Below are 22,162 nucleotides of genomic sequence, written 5' to 3' on the forward strand. Positions count from 1 at the left end.
TAAGGACCAGCAGTCCATATGATGATGGTCTAGTAAAAGTAGTAGAGGCAGTCAGAATCAAACTGAAGAAAGGAGCCATTTTACCATGAGTAAAACAGTTTCACATTTCAAAGGAACCGATGAGGGTGTCTATGAAACAATCACCACCTTGTGCGACAGGGTATATTGGTGCCTTCAGAGTCAATGTGAAACACGGCTGTGTATCCAATCAAAAAGGCAATGGGCAATGGAGTTTTATACGGATTTACGCATCCCGAATAATATTGTTGAGGCAGAATTCCCATTATTGCCAAATCCAGCCACGATAATGTGCAACATCCCATCTAAAGCTAAATATTTTGTGGTGATTGATTTAAAGAAGGCCTTATTTTCAAATCCTTTGCATCCAGATTCTCAGCACTTGACCATATTCACTTACCACAGGATTCAATTGCAACATACTTGATTACCAAAGGGGTACTGTGACTCACACTCAGTCTTTAAATTAGTGTTGCAAATGGACTCAGGGAATGTACAACATGACAGTTCGGTCATGCAATATGTGGCTGACATATTGGTGTGTAGTACCATGGAGGAAAACTGCAGGAGAGACTCAGTGAAACTGATGACAGTATTGGCAGAACAGCCAGGGTAGAAAGTGTTCAAAGAGAAAATGAAATATTGCCAGGAAGAGAAAGGTGACACCTGAAAGAGTAGAAGCAATCATGAAAACATGCAGGCCAGAGGCATTGAACGAAGTACAGCAATTCCAAGGCCTTTGCAATTACTGCAGGGCACCAGTTGCAGTTGGTGAGCAGGTGCAAGTGGACCTCGGTCAATTGGCCTATGCCCCACCCAGCTGTCAATCACCTTAAACTGTTGGAGCCTTCCTGTTTGCCCACCCTTTTCCCGTACTTAAGCAGCCTTCCAGCCTCTTTCCTTTGCCATTGGTGAGCAGGTGCAAGTGGATCTAGGTCACCTGGCCTAAGCCCTGCCCACCTAGCAATCACCTTAAACTGTTGGTGCCTTCCCGTTTCCCATTATTTTTTACCTACTTAAGCAGTCCACCAGCCTCTTTCCTGTGCAGTTGGGAAGCAGGTGCAAGTGGATCTAGGTCGCCTGGCCTAAACCCCGCCCACCTGTCAATCAGCTTAAACTGTTGGTGCCTTCCGGTGGTTTTCCTGCCCTTTTACCCTACTTAAGCAGCCCTCCAGCCTATTTCCTTTGCAGTTGGTGAGCAGGTGCAAGTGGATCTAGGTCACCTGGCATAAGCCCCGCCAACCTTCTTAGCCCTGCTTCTTCCTTTCTGCTCTTAATGCTTAGATCAATGAGGTCTCTCATCTGGGCATCTAAAGTGAAGGGCAGACAAAGAAAAGGGCAATTCCTGTTTGAAACTTTTCAGACCGGGAGGACCCAGGGCCCGAACCCCTGCTCAGAGAACAGGTAAGCATGCACTGACATGTGTTTTCCCCCTCTGTGCCCGCAGGCCATCCCCTCCATCACCAGGCAACGCCAACATCACTGACATTGCCCTGCCTCTAAGGCATGGTCTCTGCAATGCAGCAACCTCACCCACATAAGCCTCAAGCCCCTCAACACCCACTCACCATCCACAGCACAGAAGTTGATGCTCACCAACGTCTGCTCAAGTATCACCCATGAAGCAGACATTGCCAACCTCATCACTTCACACAACCATGACGCCATATTCACCACCAAAACCTGGCTGACACCCACCTCCACCCACATCCTAGACATCCTTGTCCCTGACAGTGGCAGCATCCAACACAGAGACTGGCTGAACAAGACAGGCAGAGGCCTTGCAGTCATACACAAGACCGCATGGCCCTGTCAAGACTTGATGTCAACAACATTGGTTCCTTCAAAGCCCTCTACTGCCACTTCCTGCTCTCCCCGACGGACACAGTCACCTTCCATCTCATCTGCAGACCACCCAAACCCAACTGCACCTTCATCAGAGACTTCACCGACCTGATCACCACAATGTCCCTCATACCCACAAACAACATCTTCCTAGGAGACTTCAACCTCATAGACAACAAGGCCTCCAAACCGATGAAGGAAGCTCTACTCCGCCTTCTCAACACCCTCAGCCTCACACAGCACACGAAAGACCCAGTACACGAGAAAGGTAACATCCTGAACCTAATCATCACTGCTCTGTCTTCCCTCCACTACAGCTCTCCTCTCCCATTTGACTGGTCTGACCACCTAGCCGTGACTTTCAACATCCTGCACACCACCGCAGTCAAGCACTCCCAGCGGAAACCCAGCAGACAAACATTCGGGTCCTTCAAAAACTTCCCAGCGGAATCCCTCACAGAAAACCTCGCAACCTACACCTTACATTGACCGAACACTCACAACCGAACTGCAACTCTCTACTGGAAGCACTCAATGCCACCCTCCAGTCTCCATTGACCGACACACACCTCTGAAACAATGCACCTTCAAACTAAAACCATCAGCACTCTGGTACACGCAAGAACTCAACATCAGCAAAAGAATCATCAGGAAAGAAGAGAAAACCTGGCGATGCTCCAGGACTGCATCCAACCTGGCACTCTTCAAAGAACTCATCGCTCTTCAAAGAACTCAGAGCGACCTGCTAACAACTTATCAACACAGTCAAGGCCTCCTACTATCGGAATACCATAGCAGAAGATGACAACAAAAGCAGAGCCCTCTTCAAAGCGGTCAAGCAGTGCATCAACCCACTACCCAACCCTACCAGACCACACTTCCTCAAAAAATCTGCTGCCATCGACACCTTCTTCATTGACAAAATGAGCAAGATTTGCCAACTCTGCATCCTCAGATCCACTATGCCTTGTTCCTCACCAAATCTCCACACCCTGGAAAACATTAAAGACACAGAGGACCCAGTAGAAACCCTGACCACCATCAAAGGCACATTGTATACAGATGACATCTTCCCAGCATCCATCCTAAAGACCCTCCCCGCAGAAGCTCTCCTTCCCTATCTGGAGATCATCAACATCTCTCTAACTCAAGGCACCTTCCCATCGACGCTAAAAACAGGACACATCCCGCCTCTACTAAATAAACCCACTCTAGATCCTGACAACCTAGGTAACTATCACCACATCACTCATCTTCGCTTCGTAGGCAAGATCATAGAGAAAGCGGTAGCCACACAACTACAGCAAAACATTGACACTAACAATCTCCTCCAAACCTACCAATCTGGATTCAGACCCAGATGCAACATGAAGACAGCAACCATACAGATGGTCGACGACGCCCTCAAGATCCTTGACGATGGCCACCCCTGCCTGCTGGCTCTACTCAACCTCTCAGCTTCTTTTGACATAGTAGAGGGGATCAGCAACCTTGTCCTACTCTGGATCAAGTTCTATCTCACCAACCGCAAGCAGTTTGTTCAAGTGGACTCCTCTAGATCGCCAATGAAACCCATGACCTGTGGAGTCCCACAGGGCTCCATGTTCTCCCCAGTGATCTTCAATCTATACATGGAGCCACTCTGAGCCCTCTTAGCCACACTCAACATTCACATCCACCAATACGCCTAAGACACACAGCTATACCTCAAGATCAACTCCATCAAGGAGATCCATAGACTCAAAACCTGCCTCTCGCTGATCCAGTCCTGGATGTCCAGTGCATACTTGAAGCTCAACCCTCCCAATACTGAATTCCTACTGCTCACCAACAACACCGCACACCCAGACATACAGACCTGGTTATCAACCATGAACTCTGAGGGCTTCACACCCAAACTTGCCTCCGGCGCCAAGTTCCTCTGGTTCCACATCGACAAACAACTCTCCTTCAAGACAAACATAGCTAAGAAAACTCAGACAGCTTGGTATGAGCTGTCCATTCTGTGGAAAGTCAATTCCTTCCTCACTCTGAATAGCTTTATATTCACTGTTCAAGCACTGGTCCTATCCCACCTGTATGGGGGCAATGCACTCATTGAAGGCCACCCATCACCCTCCCTTGTGCCCCTGAGAAGTGTCCTACATGCGACCCCACACTTCATCCAGGGTCTACATAGATACAAGCACATCATCCCGGCCCTCATTGACCTTCACTGGCTCCCACTTAATGCACAAATTACCTTCAAGTCTTGCTGCATCATCTATAAGGTAGTCACCCACAAGTCACCCAGCTACCTTGCAGAGAAACTCTGCATCTCTGGCAGACAACACACGACCAGAAGCCAGGACATGTGCATACTTTAAATCCGTTGCTGCAAAAAGGAAAGGACCAGAAAACAAGCTTCCTCTGCTTATGCTTCAAGACTATGCAACCTCTTCCCCGTCGGCATCAGACTCACCCCCATGCACCTACAATTCAGAAAATAACTCAAGGCCCACCACTTCAAGGAGTGTCCCCTCTTTAGCAAGGCCATCACGTAAACCCTCACACCAACCTGTCTCACTAGACACCGCCTGTCCCTCTCCTCCCCACCACCCGGTACAGCTGTACCCCTCCTCTGTCCCCCTATATATCTGACCCCCCCACTGTATATCTTTTTTGTTACCTCTGAAAAGCTCTCTGTTATGCATCTGTAATGTTGTAAACCTCTGTAAAGCACTACGGTGCTTCTCAAAGCTACGTCCATGCTCAATAAATACCATAAAAATTATAATAATAATAACAATGGGTCTTTGACTACAGCACATCTGTCAGACCACTTTTAAAAGGATTAAAAGAAATGCATAAGGACACAAGTGACATAGCCTGGACAAATGAAATGATAGCCTTTGACGAGTCTAGCAAGATGTCTGGCTCCAGTATTAGGGATACAAGACTTTTCCCACAAACCATTAGCATTTTAGAATGGAATCTTAGAGCCAGTAATGAGATGCCATTACATGTGTGAGCAAGCAGTGGCTGCAGCAGCTTTTGCAATTGAGAAGTCTCTCAATATAACTATGGGTTGTGCAGTTACGTTATATGTTGAACATGCTCTATTCGCCATCCTTGAAAAGCTCAAAAGTGCCCTGACTATACAGAGAGTATCAGGCTACAAAGTAATCATATTCAATCCATCGATCAAAATTGCCAGGTGCCGAGTGGTAAAACCGGCCATGATTCATAGCGGAACCATTGAAAGAGGGACATTATGTGCACATTGCACCAACTATACTAAGTATCATGATGAGGTCCCCTTGTCAAGGAAAATGCTCTAGATGGGGGATAATTCTCTTCATTGATGGGTCATCGTCGATAGATCAGAGCATGGGCGAGACGCATAGTGGAACAGCAGTGGTGAAGGCAAGAGCGAATGACAGCTTTAAAGTAGTGCCAGTTGCCAGTGCATTTTTCAGCACAAGCGGTAGAGTTGGTAGCGTTGATCTTAGCACTTGAACCGCATTGAGATGAGGCAGTAACGGTGGTATGCTGACTCCCCATATGGGGTGTCAACAGTACATGCAGGACTGTCACATTGGAAAAGGAGGGGCTTCCTAGATACAGATGGCACACCAGTACAGCATACGCCTATTACTAGACAGGCTTATAGGTGCACTTAAACTCCAAACGGCTATCACTCTGGTGAAGTGCGCATCACACACCAGAGGTACAGACCTGATTTCTTGCAGCAACGAGACTGCTGACCTAGATGCAAAAAAAAACAGCATTTTTCCAGACGTATCTGAAATTGCAACTGCACCAAAAAAATAGGGGCACACATCATGGTGATGAAGCAGGGCTTTAATACGCTACCAATAACACAAATTATTGAGTTACAGGGGAGGCCACCACCAGAAGAGCAGGAGTTGTGGGTAAGAAGTGGGTGCTCATTGTCCCCCACAGATGCAATGGGGCGGCAGGACAGAACAGTTAAACCAGTTATGCCCCAAGGGCTGCTTATAGTAGCGCTAGAGCAATTGGAGTACCCAGCACACATAAAAAGAGAATGTCTTGCAGTACTGATTTTGGAGGAATGTTTTGTTTATAACTTGAGTGAGCATGTCACAAATGTTGTTATTAATTGCTTAATCTGTCAGAAATTCACTGCTGGCCACACCCTGCGAATGTGAAAGGAGCAATACACTGCCCGATAGGAGCATTTCATCTTTTGCATATCGACTATGTCAATATGCTCTAAATTTGTAACAGCTGTAGGTATATGCTAGTAGTTGTGTGTCTCTTTTACCAGTTGGATCGAAGTTGGTCCATGCACACATCCAGCACATCCAGATGCCACATGTGCAGTGAAGTTCCTCATACGTGAGGTTTTTCCAAGGCAGGGAGTGTGTGATGTGTTATGTTCCGACAATAGACCGCATTTTCTAAATGAAAATTTTGAGAACACACTATCCTCTTGGGGATAGTGCACAAATTCTCATCCACCTATCGCCCATGAGCAAACAGCCTGTGGAGTACCTCAATGGCCTCTTAAAAGAACGAATTGCCAAACTAAAAGAAACTTTGAAAAAGAGTTGGTTATGTTGCCTTCCTCTAGCCCAATATGCCTTACGTAATCAACCTGGCTCTGTCCAACACCTGACTCCACATGAGCTGGTGATGGGACGCAGAATGCATACTCCGATTGCTCCTCCCACATGGGCTCAAACTGATGATGAAAGTGCTGCTGTTGTGTTAGGGAAGGAAATGGACGATTATTTGATAGCTATGATGGAATCTCTTAAATTTATGTCTCGACAGGTGCCAACGTGGCAGTGGGTTAAAAAAAGACAGAGTAAAATCATGAAGAAACTGACAAGTTGTTAAAGCCTCTCTTATTGTATCCTGGAAACAAGGTGTTTTGCAAAATGTTATTAGGAAGTGGCACAAGCCACGATTCCAAGGACCTTATGTTGTGGGCGCTGTTGCTCCATCGGCAATCAAGGTTGAGGGATGGCACGCATGGATTTACCTCAGTGATGTCAAGCTGTATCTCAGAGAAACCCCCCTATGTGCAAATACTGAGCTATAAGGTGAAGAAGCAATTTGGTGACCCCAGACAAGATCAATGACAAGAGCCAATCAACTACAAGAAGTATAAAAAACGCATCAAGTTTTTACATACAAGAACAGTTGGTCCAACATCATAATGACACTCATCTAAAATTAAAGTGTGACCCGTTCGAAGTAAAAAATAATCAACAAATGTTCTCCATAGCCATCCTGTTCTTCTTGGTCTTATCGGTTTTCATGAAAACGCATCCTTTTCTAGGGCTCTGGAATATTTGCATCACAGTATTGGTATTTATTCTGAAAACGTACATTATTCTAGAAAGAAATTTTGTTTCACTTTTAACACAGCTTTTTTGTAAACATTTGCCTTTTAAAGAAACAAAAGCAAAATGTCACTGGATGGAAAAATGCGTTTGTTGAATAAAATTAGATATTGGGCCTCATCATGAGTTGGGCCTCAGCCCTTAAATGTGGCAGTAATGCTATCAATGCTGCATTTAAGGGTTGGCCCATTCTCGAGTTGCGGGGTAAGTCAGAGATTTACCTCCAGCAAACAGATGGAGGTTGATATGTCCGCTTACCGCCTGTTTTCTGCCATTTTTGGCGCTATTATCGGCTGTGCTATTGCCTATGGACACAATGGAGGATGGGGATTCACTGCCCCCCCGCGTCTTATGATCGGGCACAAATTGTGATACTGCAAATAACATTGGGAGGTATCCCAGCGCAATTAGCGATGGGATACCTCCCCACTCCTGATTGAGCCTAATTCTCTTTTAAAACATAGGGGGAATAATGCCCCTAGTCATCTCCAAAAGGTAGACAAGTTAGCTATTATGATCATGTCGAAATTTTTTACATTTTGCGGCCTCTATTTTATTAATTCCATTGCAGTTGGGGAACTGGTCATTTTTAAGGTCGCTAGACCAGTAAACATGTGCATAACTACTGTGACAATGACAAATTAAATGGCAGCAGAACAATTCCCTGTGGTGAGCACACAAATTAAAAGATCGAAAAAAAGTGTGCTAGATGACCCGAGACACTTGAGCAAATATATGATTTTGCCCATGTCACGCATAACCTATGGTATAAACACATGACCAAAGTGGGGAGACAGATGTCTATGAGAGTTGTTTTGTATGCTCCCGCATCCCGTACGTCATGAACGCCTCCAGAATATTCATACCCACAGAAATACCTGCGCATAGAGCACACTGTCTGACACATTTAGCAATATGCACTACAAGAGGACAGTTTCAGGGAAGACGGGCCACTTTGCAATGGATGACAAAAATAATGTTCCCTTATGTAGAAAGCTACATAAAACAAAATTCCATGATGGATGGCACTAGAACAAAAAATGAGGTGATGCAATGTAACCCGGAAGCCTGATTAAAGCAGAGGTTCAAATAACAGACCATACGTAGTGACAATACATTAATACAGTAGGGAAAGAAATACCTGATTGCTGGGAAAGCCCCAGCTACTAATATATGGAGAGTTATTTACCTCAGAAGTCTGTTTCGAAGGGATGATGGGTTGTAAGGCACAAGCACTTCTATCAGTGCAGGTAGAGGTTGGGCAGAATGCAAACAATATATGCCTCAAGGAATGGACTGAATATTCCAAATTGCTCACGTGGGTAGAGGATGAAGCAGGCTCCCTACCCGTAGTACCCGTGAAGAATGCCACCTTAGGCTTCAGAAATATGGACACTGTAAAAGTAGGGGAACATAAAGGGTGTCAACACATTTTTAATGTGCCTGGCAGGAAAATAGGCACCGCTGTATTAATGGACCACAATTGGGCCTGGGGTTCAAAAGCCTACCTGCAACCTCTCCCAAATTGGGGAGGTCTCTGCTCCCTGATGGTGATATGTGCACCAGTTTTAGTAGTGCCCAAGGTGAGGTGCAGATTGGTGATTTCACAAGGATGAACACACACATAAGCCATAAGAGGTTCCTCACCCTTGAACGCATGAAAAGGTATCACTATAACTCAGCAAAGATGTAAAAAGCATATGACGACATACCAGATGATCATATATTGTTCAATAGGACACAGATGTTCTTTAAATCCTTCTCTATCCCCGGGTTGCAGGCCAATACAAATGCCAAATGGTTGCAAATAACCCAATGGGAAATGTTGCAGACCATAAATACGACTGTAAAAGGCTTTAACACCCTAAGGGAAGAGCTGAGAGCAATAAGGCTTATGGCCCTCTAGAACAGATGCGTCCTCAATCTGATAATGCCTATGAAGGGGGGTGCAAAGTGCAAATAGTGGACATTCTTACTGTACATAATTACCCACCCACGATAGGGACAATGGGACCCTCACAGAGGTAATAGCCATCTTGACAGAACTGCACAAAAAATGGTGGAAGAGGTGGAAGACATTACAGATGATGACTGGTTTAACCACCTGTTCTCATGGATACCCACCTGGTTAGCTAACGGATTTAAAATACTAGTGGCCATACAAGTACTAGTACAATTAGCTTTCTGTCTTCTAAGAATAGCAATAAGCCAATGCAAAAAGACTGCCAAAAAGGCAGTAGGAATTAAAATAAACTTGGATACTCACATGCACATGTATACACAAACAGATGACTTCCCCTGCTCCCAGACAATGGAGAGCCATGTTGCAAGTCCCGGGTCTTATTGCAACTCCCGAGGCCTTATCATCTCCCTCTGTTAAGGCCCTACTTTCTGTGTGCGGATCATCACAGGGGTAAATAACCAGCGATTCTTGCAGCTACTGTAAAACTAGATTGAGTGATTGATTTGAGGATTATTTTTAATAATAATTTGGACTGGAGCTCTCAGATATCTAACTGCGCCACAAACCTTGAGCAAGTCAACGGTGCAGTAGTGCGATTCAGCATGAATCAGGGTGGTTGCTCCCTGGACACTGCTAAAGCTGTTCCAATTGCCAGTTACGTGGCTGAGGTATGGGGCTATTACTTTGTAGCAATGATTAAACGGAAAGAGAATAATTTTCTGCACTGTTTATTTGAAGTAACTAGTGGCGTTCCTACCTACCTGCTGCATTTGGGAGCCAGCTGGGGCTTCATCTCAGACACTCTAAGTTTTAAACCTCTGAATTTATGGGCGAGATTCTGGTGCAAGAGGGAGTGTGATTATCACCCAACGCACTGGCTTATAAAGGACCTGTTGGGCTAAAAGGTAGGTAGGCGCAGTCCTTGGCAGCAATAAAACATGCCTTGTCTTTACTGTAACTTGATAACCCTTTTATCAAACCCTTTGAGGACGGGGCAGCCGACATTCCCAAACCAAAGTCTGCTTTTGTGCAGGGAAAAGACCTGATTAGTCGAAGCTCAGAATCAGTAAAGTGCACAGTGCAACAATTTCTCGAGCATTGTCCCTAATTTTGTTTGGAAACTGGTTTCCAAGCCTAAGTAAAAGGGGCATTTTATTTGATTGCATACCTTATCGCTAGCCTCTGTAGTTGCTATATGGAACCCTAGCAAGTCACAGGCTTTAAATCCATTCTGTTATTGTGATGGGAGCACAGTGGATGATTTAACACATTTTTTTATTTTTTTTAACTAATTTTGAATAATATAAGAAGAAAGTTTCTCCTTCTAATTTTTTAGGTCATCCAATGTTAGAATATTGAAGGAGGTAAAATGCTTTTGCTTTCTCTCCCTTGCAAAAACTCTATACATGTTTTACTTGCAAATGCTCATAAAGTTCAATGCTTTTAATGTTGTATCTTAGTGTGTGTGTTAGTATGTTATGTTTATTTGTCTTTTTAACTTTTATGAAACTATATTTACGAAATAAGGTTCAACAGAATGAAAGGGAGGGGGAGAATGAGAATTTTGCAATTGTGAGTTACTTTTGGGGGACCAGACAGGAGGCCATTACATTATGAATTTTTTTGGCACACTTTTTTATTTGTTTTTTATGTGCTTTACTTGCAAACCAGGTAAAGCACATAAATGGACCCAGATGCCATTTTCACTTGCACAATGAAAAATACGTCCAACTGTTTTTACCGTAGTTGAGAGCAAAAAATCCCTATTGGAGTTTAGATGGGAAATTAAAGTTTCGGGCACGCACCCTTGTTTAACTTTGGCCTCTCTGGATTGAACTTAAACAAATTATTAATTTTATATATATATATGTATATATATATATATATATATAATAAAAAAGAAAGAGGAGAGCCCGGTGCAGCACCCTATAAGATTTCTGAAGATTCCACCCTTCAGAAAACTTGCAAATGTGATAAAAAAGAGGAGAGGGACGCACTCCAGTTCCCTGCACAGTAAACCTTCTCAGCTGCAGGTGTTCTCCTCCGACCGGTTTCTGTGCCAATACACGTCATCAGGGAGGCTGTCTTAACTTGCAGCTCACAGCAAGTGCAGGTGTTAACACTTAGTGATGATTCTGCTGCAAGGACTTCTGGTAGCTGTAGTCATCAGGTTTGCAAGGAACAAACTCACACCCAATCCCATAAATGGGGAAAGGGGGGGAGTAGCCTACAGTGAGGCACTCCAAAGTTGGGCATATGTTACCCCGGTGCAGCACCCTATAAGATTTCTGAAGATTCCACCCTTCAGAAAACTTGCAAATGTGATAAAAAAGAGGAGAGGGGCGCACTCCAGTTCCCTGCACAGTAAACCTTCTCAGCTGCAGGTGTTCTCCTCCGACCGGTTTCTGTGCCAATACACGTCATCAGGGAGGCTGACTTAACTTGCAGCTCACAGCAAGTGCAGGTGTTAACACTTAGTGATGATTCTGCTGCAAGGACTTCTGGTAGCTGTAGTTCTGGTAGTGTAGACAGCCTCCCTGATGACGTGTATTGGCACAGAAACCGGTCGGAGGAGAACACCTGCAGCTGAGAAGGTTTACTGTGCAGGGAACTGGAGTGCGCCCCTCTCCTCTTTTTTATCACATTTGCAAGTTTTCTGAAGGGTGGAATCTTCAGAAATCTTATAGGGTGCTGCACCGGGGTAACATATGCCCAACTTTGGAGTGCCTCACTGTAGGCTACTCCCCCCCTTTCCCCATTTATGGGATTGGGTGTGAGTTTGTTCCTTGCAAACCTGATGACTACAGCTACCAGAAGTCCTTGCAGCAGAATCATCACTAAGTGTTAACACCTGCACTTGCTGTGAGCTGCAAGTTAAGACAGCCTCCCTGATGACGTGTATTGGCACAGAAACCGGTCGGAGGAGAACACCTGCAGCTGAGAAGAATTACTGTGCAGGGAACTGGAGTGCGCCCCTCTCCTCTTTTTTATCATATATATATATATATATATATATATATATATATATATATATATATATATATATATATATATATATCTTTGGAAGGTTTTTGCAAATCTTTAACTCCACCTCAATATCTGCATTGATGTCTCCTCCAAACTTCCTCTTTACTTTCTGTATTTACTGCATGCAGTATTTTCATAGTTTAACACTTTTTATTTTTCAATACAGCAAATAGTAGTACAATATATCAACAATAAATCACAATACAACAATAGATCAAAACCTAAATGTACCAGGCAATTAGTTAAACAACAATGGACTATCTAACTACAACTAACTAATGAAATTAAAGAAGAGATAAGAAGTATAGAAGGAAAAAGGAAAAAGAAAACAGTTTAGGAAAAAAGAACCAAAATACAATATTTTCAACAAATATTCCTATCAATTATGGAGGTATCACACAGCAACTCTGTAGTGGTATACGTAAACATTTAGCAGTGTTTTCAAAGTACCTCACCTGCATCTATTCAGTGTGATCCGAGCCATAATTAGGTTGTATTTTAAAAATAGGAGGTATTTAAAAGTACAAAGTGTTTTTCAATGGGATTACGCCATTATAAATGGATTTTGTAAATCAGGTCATGAATGTTTTCACCGTTATTACTATACTCATAATGAGGCCCAGGGTATTTGAAATAACTAGCCTTTTAAAAATGCATCCATGGATGCTTCTTGAGCCATACAATACGGCTTTGCGCTGCGCAAACTAACGTTCCCATGAGACCTACCACGACCTCTCCGTCGTCTCCACAGCACCCAAGATGCTATTGCCTGCGTTCTTGCTACACAGCACACTAAAGGTGAAACCCAGACGCCAGAACGTCTTAATGCTCTGCAATGAGACCTCCTCTTTCAGCTAACTGTATTTTGATATCTACCAGCACTTTGAATATGTCTTCTCCCCTGCCTCTCTGGTACCATGACCATTGCCTTCCATTTGACTTTAGGCTTTTTAGGTCTGCCTAGCCATTTTGCTCTTCTTCCTCATTCTCCCATTCTGCCCTTGACTTCAGTTGTTGTTCCTCATCTCTCTTTCCAATACTGCTTATCTATCATCTTTCCGTGGTCCCTTCCGGTAGGTGTTTCCTTCCGCGCTTTGCTTGCCCCTGCCATCCAGATTGACTCTGCATTTCAGGCACTGTGGACATATTTTCTTGTTTGATCAAGGGAGCATAATCCATGTTCCACTTGGCATCAGCGAATTAGACTATAGGAATCCTCCAGAAGCTTCCACACTCACAAGCTCTTATTTTGCCTTGCATTTTTGAATTGTCTCTGAAGGCCTGCCGCACACCCAGCAGTGTCAGTTAATAGCGCCATGTACTCCTCTGTCTTCTCCGTCTCTTGCAGCTGGGTTTCCTAGAGACCTTGTTGTTATCTTTACCTTGTCCGCATACCGTTGGTCTTGTTGTTCCCTTGGTGGGAGTAAGGGTAGGGTGACCAGACATCCCAGTTTTCCTGGGACAGTACAGGGAAATCACCCTTCGTCCTGGGGTCCCGAGACTTTTTACATTTAATTAACCCCGTCCCGGGATTGGATGGACGGGTGGCTGCAGTTCTGGTTTTTGCCTCTCACATGGAACACAGAGCAGTAGTGTAATGGCAATACGGACAGGCTCACAGTTATAGGAAAGCAGCCGAGAGCAGTCAAAAGAATTAGTCAAGGCAAGTCAAAGGTCACTGCTGACAAAAGTAACTATGTTTAAGATGAAGGTAACCTGATGCTGCAGCAAGATGCCACTCTCTGTATCTGACACCCAACGTCTATTACAAAGACAATGTAAATGGTGGTTGAAGAACATAGATCAGACGTCCTGCGGCTCCTTGCAATCCCATAGTTATGATATGATGGTTGTATACGAATTGTTCGAATAACAATTGACCTTCTGCACAATTGACCGAATTTAAACGCTCAATTAGAATATATATGCGGGGGGAAACCCCCCGCAGCCCCGCACCCCAACCCCCCTCCAAATCCCCTTATATTATTATTACACCAACCCAACCCATAATATATATTAAAATGACCATACGGTCAGTTGTGCAGAAGGTCAATTAGGACCCCTATTATTCGAACAATTGTGTCATTCGAACAATTGTAAACAAACAATTAAACCGATATGATAGGTTATATATAACGTACTTAATACCTAGAGGTTTCTAAGCACGGAGCCAGGGATTGAACCTGTGTTGCTCTGTGTCATCTTGCTTCCAAGGCCATCACGTTGCCCCTGAGCTATCCTCCAGAGACTGTTTTTTGTGGTTGTAGTTTAAAGGTGGGAACAGTAGTCTGCTGGGGTTATCTGTCATTTGCTTTCTGTCATTTAGTGCTCCAGCGTCAGTATGCCAGGCTGTGCAGGGTAAGCAGCAAGGATTCTTCTGGGAGCACAGGGATATTAGAGGTTTTCAGCCCAGCTTTCCATGCAAGGTCAAGGAGTGAGATCAGCGCTTCCATTGATCTCTGGTCAGTTTGAGATGGTTGTAATGATCAGATATTCCCCCTCAAGTGGTCTTGGGCATGCTGCCTGAGCAGAGCTTCACCTTCATGTGATCTTGGACATGCTGCCCGAGCAGAGCATCACCTTCATGTGGTCTTGGCCATGCTACCTGAGCAGAGCTTCACCCTCATGTGGTCTTGGGCATGCTGCCTGAGCAGAGCTTCACCTTCGTATGATCTTGGCAGGCTACCACAGCAGAGCTTCCACAGGTTGTCAATGATGGTATCAAATGATATGTAGCTCCTGAATCAATCAGCATTTTCACAGTTTTCATCTGTACCTTTATTTCTGCTCCGCACCTCGTGCATCCTCCCAACACTCATCACTTACAGTCACTACCACGCATTCCACCTATTGCCATAACCCTTTAGTCGTCAGGCTGGCACTCCTCCAAGTTGCTTTGCAGAACTTGAGTATGTGCGTTAGGGTAAAAGTCATGCTCTGTGGCTCTGGCACGAGCTCCCTGATCTTTGTGCTTGTCCTGGATTGGTAACCTACCTAGACACCCCCCCTTGGTGACTCTATGCCTCTGAGTGTGGCTTGCCCAAAAGGTACCCCATATTTTCCTAGGCCAGTAATCTAGCCTAGTCACTGTGTGAGCCCCGGAAATTGTGTCTGAGAGGAAAAGTGGCAAGTTGCCTAAGGGCATGAGAGTCCTTTACACATCTGCTCATTAGCACAGTGGCCCTTTTGCATTAGTAAATTGTAAAGCGTGCCAAAGCTAAACTTGGTTTCCTTGGCATGAAGACAAACAGATATGACCATACATGATATTGGCATCCTGGGCCCAGGAAGCTTTGGGCCAGAACAGCCAAGACCAGATCTGCTGAGTGTTTGAAAGGGCTTTCTGGCTTCAGCTACATGCCCAGGAACGTCTTAATGTGGCGACCCACAATAATAGGGTCGCTGACAAACGTGCAAAAGGGCACAACATTTTGATGTTTGCACTCAGCTTTAAAAATCCTATAATATACCAGGATCTGCACCTAGTCCTTTGCCAATCATTGATAAGACCCCAGAAACACTGGAACACACACACCCCCGCAACAGGCAAGCAACATAGAAATAGGAATAGGGTTTCATCTGAGTTCTGTTTGTGTTTTGCTGTAGTCCTACTTCTGTGTCTATGGCCTGTCACGTTTTTTCTTTTTTTTTTATCTGGTCTATGTAAGTAAAGGGGACCATGGGGTACTCGTGAACTTGCTAATGGGCATTCTGAAAATTATCTCCTAGTAGTTCGGCCACAGAAGCACATTTTGGCACGGGTGACACCAAGGACGTCATTTAGGTCTTGCCAGAGGTCGCAACTGCGACCTCTGAGGTTTCCCTTTCGACCTCTGTGGTCACCCTTGCGACCTCTAGAAAAAAAAAGAAAAGAAAAGAGAAAAGTTTTTTTTTTCTGTAATGCAAGCTCATGGGCTGTGGCCAGCACCATGTGGCTCTTTATTTCTGGAGTAGCTGGCTTTCTTGTTAAAGCCCCTTAAAAAAAAAGAAGAAAAAGAAGAAAAGGAGTGACACAAGTCTAACACTTTCAGCACTGAACCTAAATAAGAAAGATTAGGAATACCAAATAATGTGTCGTTCTAGAATTCTATACAATAATTGCTAGACTCATTGAAGGTTTAATTCACACTTCAGGGGGTGAGTCACTGATTTAGTCTGTTCTTAAATGCCTCAACTCAGCCTTTCATCCTTCTGAGGTCGATAAACGAATACCAACACAGGTTGGGTGATATTGGGTTTATATTTTTTCTATATAAAGCTCTTAAGCGTAAGTGCCATATAATAACACATCATTATCATTTGGTCATGGACGTCTGTTGCATTCACAGTAATTTGGTAATATGGGCCTACACACACTGATCTTAACGATACACATGGTGATCCATTCCTGTATGAAATATCGTAACCATATTTTTTGTAGTGTACAATGCTATGTGATAGCAATTCCTGTTTTGTCAACGGGTGAAAGGTCGAGTTCCATCGCATCCCGCGATATCACTTCGGGGTAGGGTCAAATAACATCACTTCCTGTGATGTCACCAGGGGGTCAAGGGTCATGTGATGTCACTTCCGCTACCTGTGGCATTTTGGTGAAATGACGTCCCTGGGTGACACAAGATGTTTTGCATGTGGTTATTACCCTTCTGCAATAGAACATACGAGCTAAACAATTATGGAATGCTGCTGTGAGAGCACAGGGCTAATAGCCCTATTAGTCAAGAAGAGTTGGCTCAAGCATTTCAATTGCATTTAAATAATGGATTTTGAAAATCAGGTGGCGAGCCCTACCAAAGCACTCAGCAATATGGTCTGAAATTGCCCAAAAATCACCATAACTGGAAGGTGCTTCCAGCTACAACCAACTATTGGGCCATGATGCTATCTTGTTCACACCTTCGCTTGTGGTTACAGCTGGGAGAGTTCTCCCTCCTGTTCCACACAATGGCTCAGACATATTATGGCAATAACCACCGAGCCGGTGGGCCATTACCGCCTAAGGTAATGCCCCCGGGGCCTGAAGCGTAGCGATAATATTCCATATTTTTCTTGCATTTGAAACTAGCCTTGGGGGCCAGCACTTATTCTTTTCACACAAGTGTGAAGACATGTCCAATAACTCCTGCATTTCTAGCAATGAAGAGAACTTTTTTCTTTTTAGTTTTGGGATATTGGCTGTCAGGAGGGGCACACAGCATGTGGTGTTGTTTGGCCATTTACTCAACCTATGGACTGCCCATGATCATGCTAGTCCATATGGGTAGCCCGCCCGTTACCCGCCCCTCCTCGTCCAAACTGCATCCTCCTGGGATCTCTTTGCGCTAGCTCTATGAAACAGTAACATCAAACTGCCTGCTGTATAGGGCCTGGTACTGTTATTTCGAAGCAATTTTCTGAGAGGTAATTTCTTAATTGTAGGTGGACCTCTACTATTGGTGTAAGAAAAATGTCTTAATCAAGTTTGCCTTCAGCCGCTTGATTTGTAAGCAGTTTGAGTGTCCATACATCTGCTCCTTGCACTGAGGTCCTGTAAAAATAAAAAGTATTGGAACATCCAGTATTGTTTTACCTGTATCTAGGTATCAGATAGGCATTTGCCAGGCAGTGCCATAAAATGCCACGCTACTCAGACCATTTTCGAGCTGTCTCCATGTGATGGCCAGTTATTACTATTATAGCAATGCCTGGCAAATCCCTTTCCCATGCGTACACAAAAGACAAAACTGTTGGATTAGGCAGTGCTTGCCAGGTGTCTGCCAGTGGCTACCTGGTAATACAGAGCATGTCAATCCACCAGCCATGTGCAGGTGAGGGCAGATGCTGTTAGGCAGAAACCTGTGCAGTTCCCTCTGGGACCACTGCAAAAGATTTAAGACTACAGGTGTTTGGCAGTAAACCCACTTGGTAGCAGTCTGTACCACACAGATTCACTTGGTAGCTGTGGCTGAGCAGTCAGACTTCCCTCAAGAAGGGTTAGGCAGTATACAGAGTATTCACAATAGGTCAAAAGAACACAGTAGAACAAGTAAACACTGACCAGAGCTTGGTGTAAAAGAGATATAATTATTTATTTAAAACCACATCTAGTAAAAACACAGGCACTAATGTTAAGAATGTTCAAAAACACGGTCACTAAAAGATATACACTCCCTTAAAAGAATATTAAACAATTCTTAAGTAAAGCCCCACTTATTTTCAGACAGCGGTGAGCGCTTAACGCAGATGGCACTCTAATAATTCGTTTTAAAAAGGGAGAGAAAAGCAGAGTATAACTTGAAACAGATCCCAACACTTTCACAAGAACACAACAAGAGAAGAAGGCAAAGTAAAACCGTGAAGTTAGAGTTCAGAAGGCCGGATCCACTTTAAGAGGATCAGAACGAAATGTGTCCAAGGTCACATGGTTGAAGTGCACAAAAAGTCTTGAAAAGGTTCAGAAAGAGTTGGACCAAAGAAAGGGACCAGTTAGATGGTCAAGGCGGCCAGCCCAGACCAGAAAGTTAAGGGATTATTTTTACCTTGTAGCAATCTTTAGAAAGTGAGGCCTGGTGGACACGATACCTTAAAGTGGTGAGAATAGTCCAGTGGGGGCAGTTGTTCCTGGCAGCGGATGCAAGTCAGTGCTTCGTCCAGGGGAAGAGAGGATCTCGTCAGGGAGGAAGACAGGAGTCCGTTGCACTGCCAGGGAAGAAACCAGCCGCAGAATTCTCAGGTAAAAGGAGCAGTCCTTTTATTCGCGGTCCAGTGGTAAGTGGCTATCCGGTTGCCGGGGTGCTTGGCACAGGTAATTTGACCACAAGACGTCCTGGGATGCGAGGAAAAGAAGGTAAACTGGTTGTGCCCACCAGTCAGGGGAAGATGCCTCTCCAGCCGGGAGATCTTCTCTGTCGTCGGGAAGTGGTGAGTCGGTTCCGCAGGGCTCCACCGGTGGTGTTGTCGCGGTAGGTCGGCTCAGCTTCTCCCTCGTCAGATTCTCAGGCCCTGTGGCGACTTCTGAAGTTCCAGTCCCCAAAGCCCTGCTTTTATGCAGCACACCCCCATTCACTCAGCCTAGCTGTCAATCAAACATGCTAAGTGGTGAGCCGGTCGGCTCACCACTTGGGCCAATCACACAAGAGTGCGACTTGAGTTACCAAGGTAACTCAGTCCAGGGTGCCTAAACCCCCTCCCACACCCCCTGTGGTACCCAGCAAGAGTGGCATCCCTTTTGGAGGCTTCTGTGGAGAAGCCCGCCAAAAGTGGAACAAAGGGCTCGACTTGGGTTGGAGTCACAGAAGAGAACACATACGCCATTTTAGAATCGAGTCCTGGCAAAAAATACCAACCGGCGAATTAATATTAAATAAATAAACCGGCGGTATGTTCGAGGCTATGAGAATTAAATGATTAAAGTTGGTAGCCTCGAAAAATGGGAAAATCCCATAGGGATATATTTGCGGTCGAATATAAAAAGTAGTATCCACTGCCACCAGCCGAAACTCGATCAGGGGGGACGGAGACGTGCCCCCTCTACTAACAGACCACGGGGCAATCGAATTGCCCCGACCAGTACGTCCACAATATGATGGTTTGTACCAGTTTCTGTTATAATTTGGGACTAGTAAAGCCAATGGTGAATTGACATGCCCTGGGAGACAGTAGTCAGTCCCAGGGTATGGAGTCTATGGTGGGGTGTCACTCTGACACCCCTGTGTCACTGCACGGAGGGTGCTGTGTAACACACATAGTAAAAACACATGAGACCCTATGGAGTAAAGGACCCCATAGCCCATAAAACACATTAACAGTCAAAGGAACACCATAAATCATGTCCAAGAGTGGGAGAAAAAGAGTCTAGCTCTTGGCAGGAGAAAAAAAACAAACTCCAGAAATCCAGCAAAGCTGCTGGGGGACTCACTAGGTTAGGAAATTCAGCCTAAAGAGAGAATTCTCCCTAACAGACGCTAACCGCCATCTCTTAAGTCATGGGAAATGTTCAGGTGTAGCTACACCAGCTGCACATGCTTGCTACGGTCACCGGCCAGCTTTCATTGACAAACATTAAATCAAGCAGGGGTTAGCTCCACTTAGTTTACTGTCGTGGTATGTGGGTAGTGGTAGGGAACGCCCAGGCAGAGATACTGCCAAAAGAACTGGTGGTACCTCCAACCCTATATCGACAGAGGCTCGTTCATTAACAGGAGGGAAAACCTGACCAAGGACTAACCGGAAGGGATGCACAGACCGACGCACAGAACGTAACTCACAGTTCTGCGCTACTGTTGAAAGATGCCAGCCCATACGCTGGCTACCCACACCCTCCGCTGCCCTCGAGCTAGGTCCGCGCTTTGAACAATCAAATAAAATACTGCTGATTTCTTGCAATGTTTCATGAGACATGTAGCCATCTCAGTGATTGCAAACTTTTCAATTGCATGGTTGTTTTCAGGCACATTTATTTAATTATCTTCACGCCTGCGTTTATGATCACATTTAGCGCTTAACGTGCATGTGACTTCAAGTCATATACAATCTGCACGTGATCACAATGCTGAATTGGCCCACGCGTCCAATTGTAAAACAGCTGGGCCCCTATGGATATACACACAGTGACTGAGAGGTTTCATGACATTGTTGGTTTGTCGATTCTTCACTTTAAAGGGTGGCAATTCTACCCGGACTCCTCCTTTTCGCCCATGGAAGCATTTATTAAGGAACATTGAAATAGGTGCAGCTCACATATGATAACTATGGCGGTGGGATTATTAACCGTAAAGATATGTTTCCTAAATCGTTAATGGACATTTTCAGAACAGCCTGTAAACTACAAAGGGATGGGAAGATTTGTCACTATTTTTTGCTAAGTGTAATTCCATTCTTAATGTAGTTTTTTAGCCAGCATTTATAATAACATCTATTTCACTTCATTCCTTAGAGCTGAAGAAGAAGTGAGGAGTGGGCGAACAGGTGAGCACCTCAGCATGGGCGCCGGAACCCCCCAAGCTTAACTCCCCAACGTCACTTTGGGTAAGCTTGGGCTATTTTCCTTAATTCCTATACAAGGACTTTTTGTTGCATTGCATAGGAACCCCAACACTTAATGCTTCTGTGTGAGAAGAATGTCTTCATTTAAACCAACGAGTAAGTCTGAAGGAACATGCACTGCCATCAGTGTGAGTTAACCACATGAAAGCCACCCTGGATGCAACACCGGCAAGCCGCTCGTCAGACACTTTCAATGGTTAGATACCATCAGCTGATGGACAGACAGGTCTCTGTACACTCTCTCGATCAGATTCCCAACCATGTGTCTAGAATTTTGATAGCAATATTGCACCTCATTCAGATTGGAAAATATTGTCAGGTTGACCAAGATCAAAGGTTGGCGGTGATCTGGTGTAGGATAGGTGTACCAGCAAAACAGATTGCATTTTGAGGCTGGCTAGTACCAATATAGGAGAAGGATACTGGTTGCAGTACTAAGGATAGACCTAGTTAGGTCCACTTACTTGCCTGTATATTGGTCCTGACTTTTCTTTAAGGCTTTGGGATTCTTCTCTGGTTTAAGTGGGCAGAGCAGAGTGACATGGACCCTATAGCTCAGATTACCGTCAAATGATAAGATGGGGAGCAGGAAATGTCACTTTCACAACACACAAGTCTGACGTTAAAACACTTATATAGTACATACGCTATATTTCTGTATCACAAAGATTCGTTTATTGTTTGCTATCAGATGACCTTTCTTTTGTATTTTGTATTATTTATGTTCAATCGTATTTATAGTCGTTATCTATCAGGAGTCTTTGTTGGTTGAAATTCTGAAATAGTTCAACAAGCTGAGAGATCAGACGTACTATGCTTTTTCTGCCACGGTACCTCCATCCCCCTGCGCTTCCTCCCGTTTCCGCTCCTTCCAACTCCTTGCACCTCTGCACTGGAACTCTCTCCCTCTCAC

Source organism: Ambystoma mexicanum, chromosome 8 (assembly GCF_040938575.1).
Source record: "Ambystoma mexicanum isolate Mex_15411 chromosome 8, UKY_AmexF1_1, whole genome shotgun sequence".
NCBI classification, from domain to species: domain Eukaryota; kingdom Metazoa; phylum Chordata; class Amphibia; order Caudata; family Ambystomatidae; genus Ambystoma; species Ambystoma mexicanum.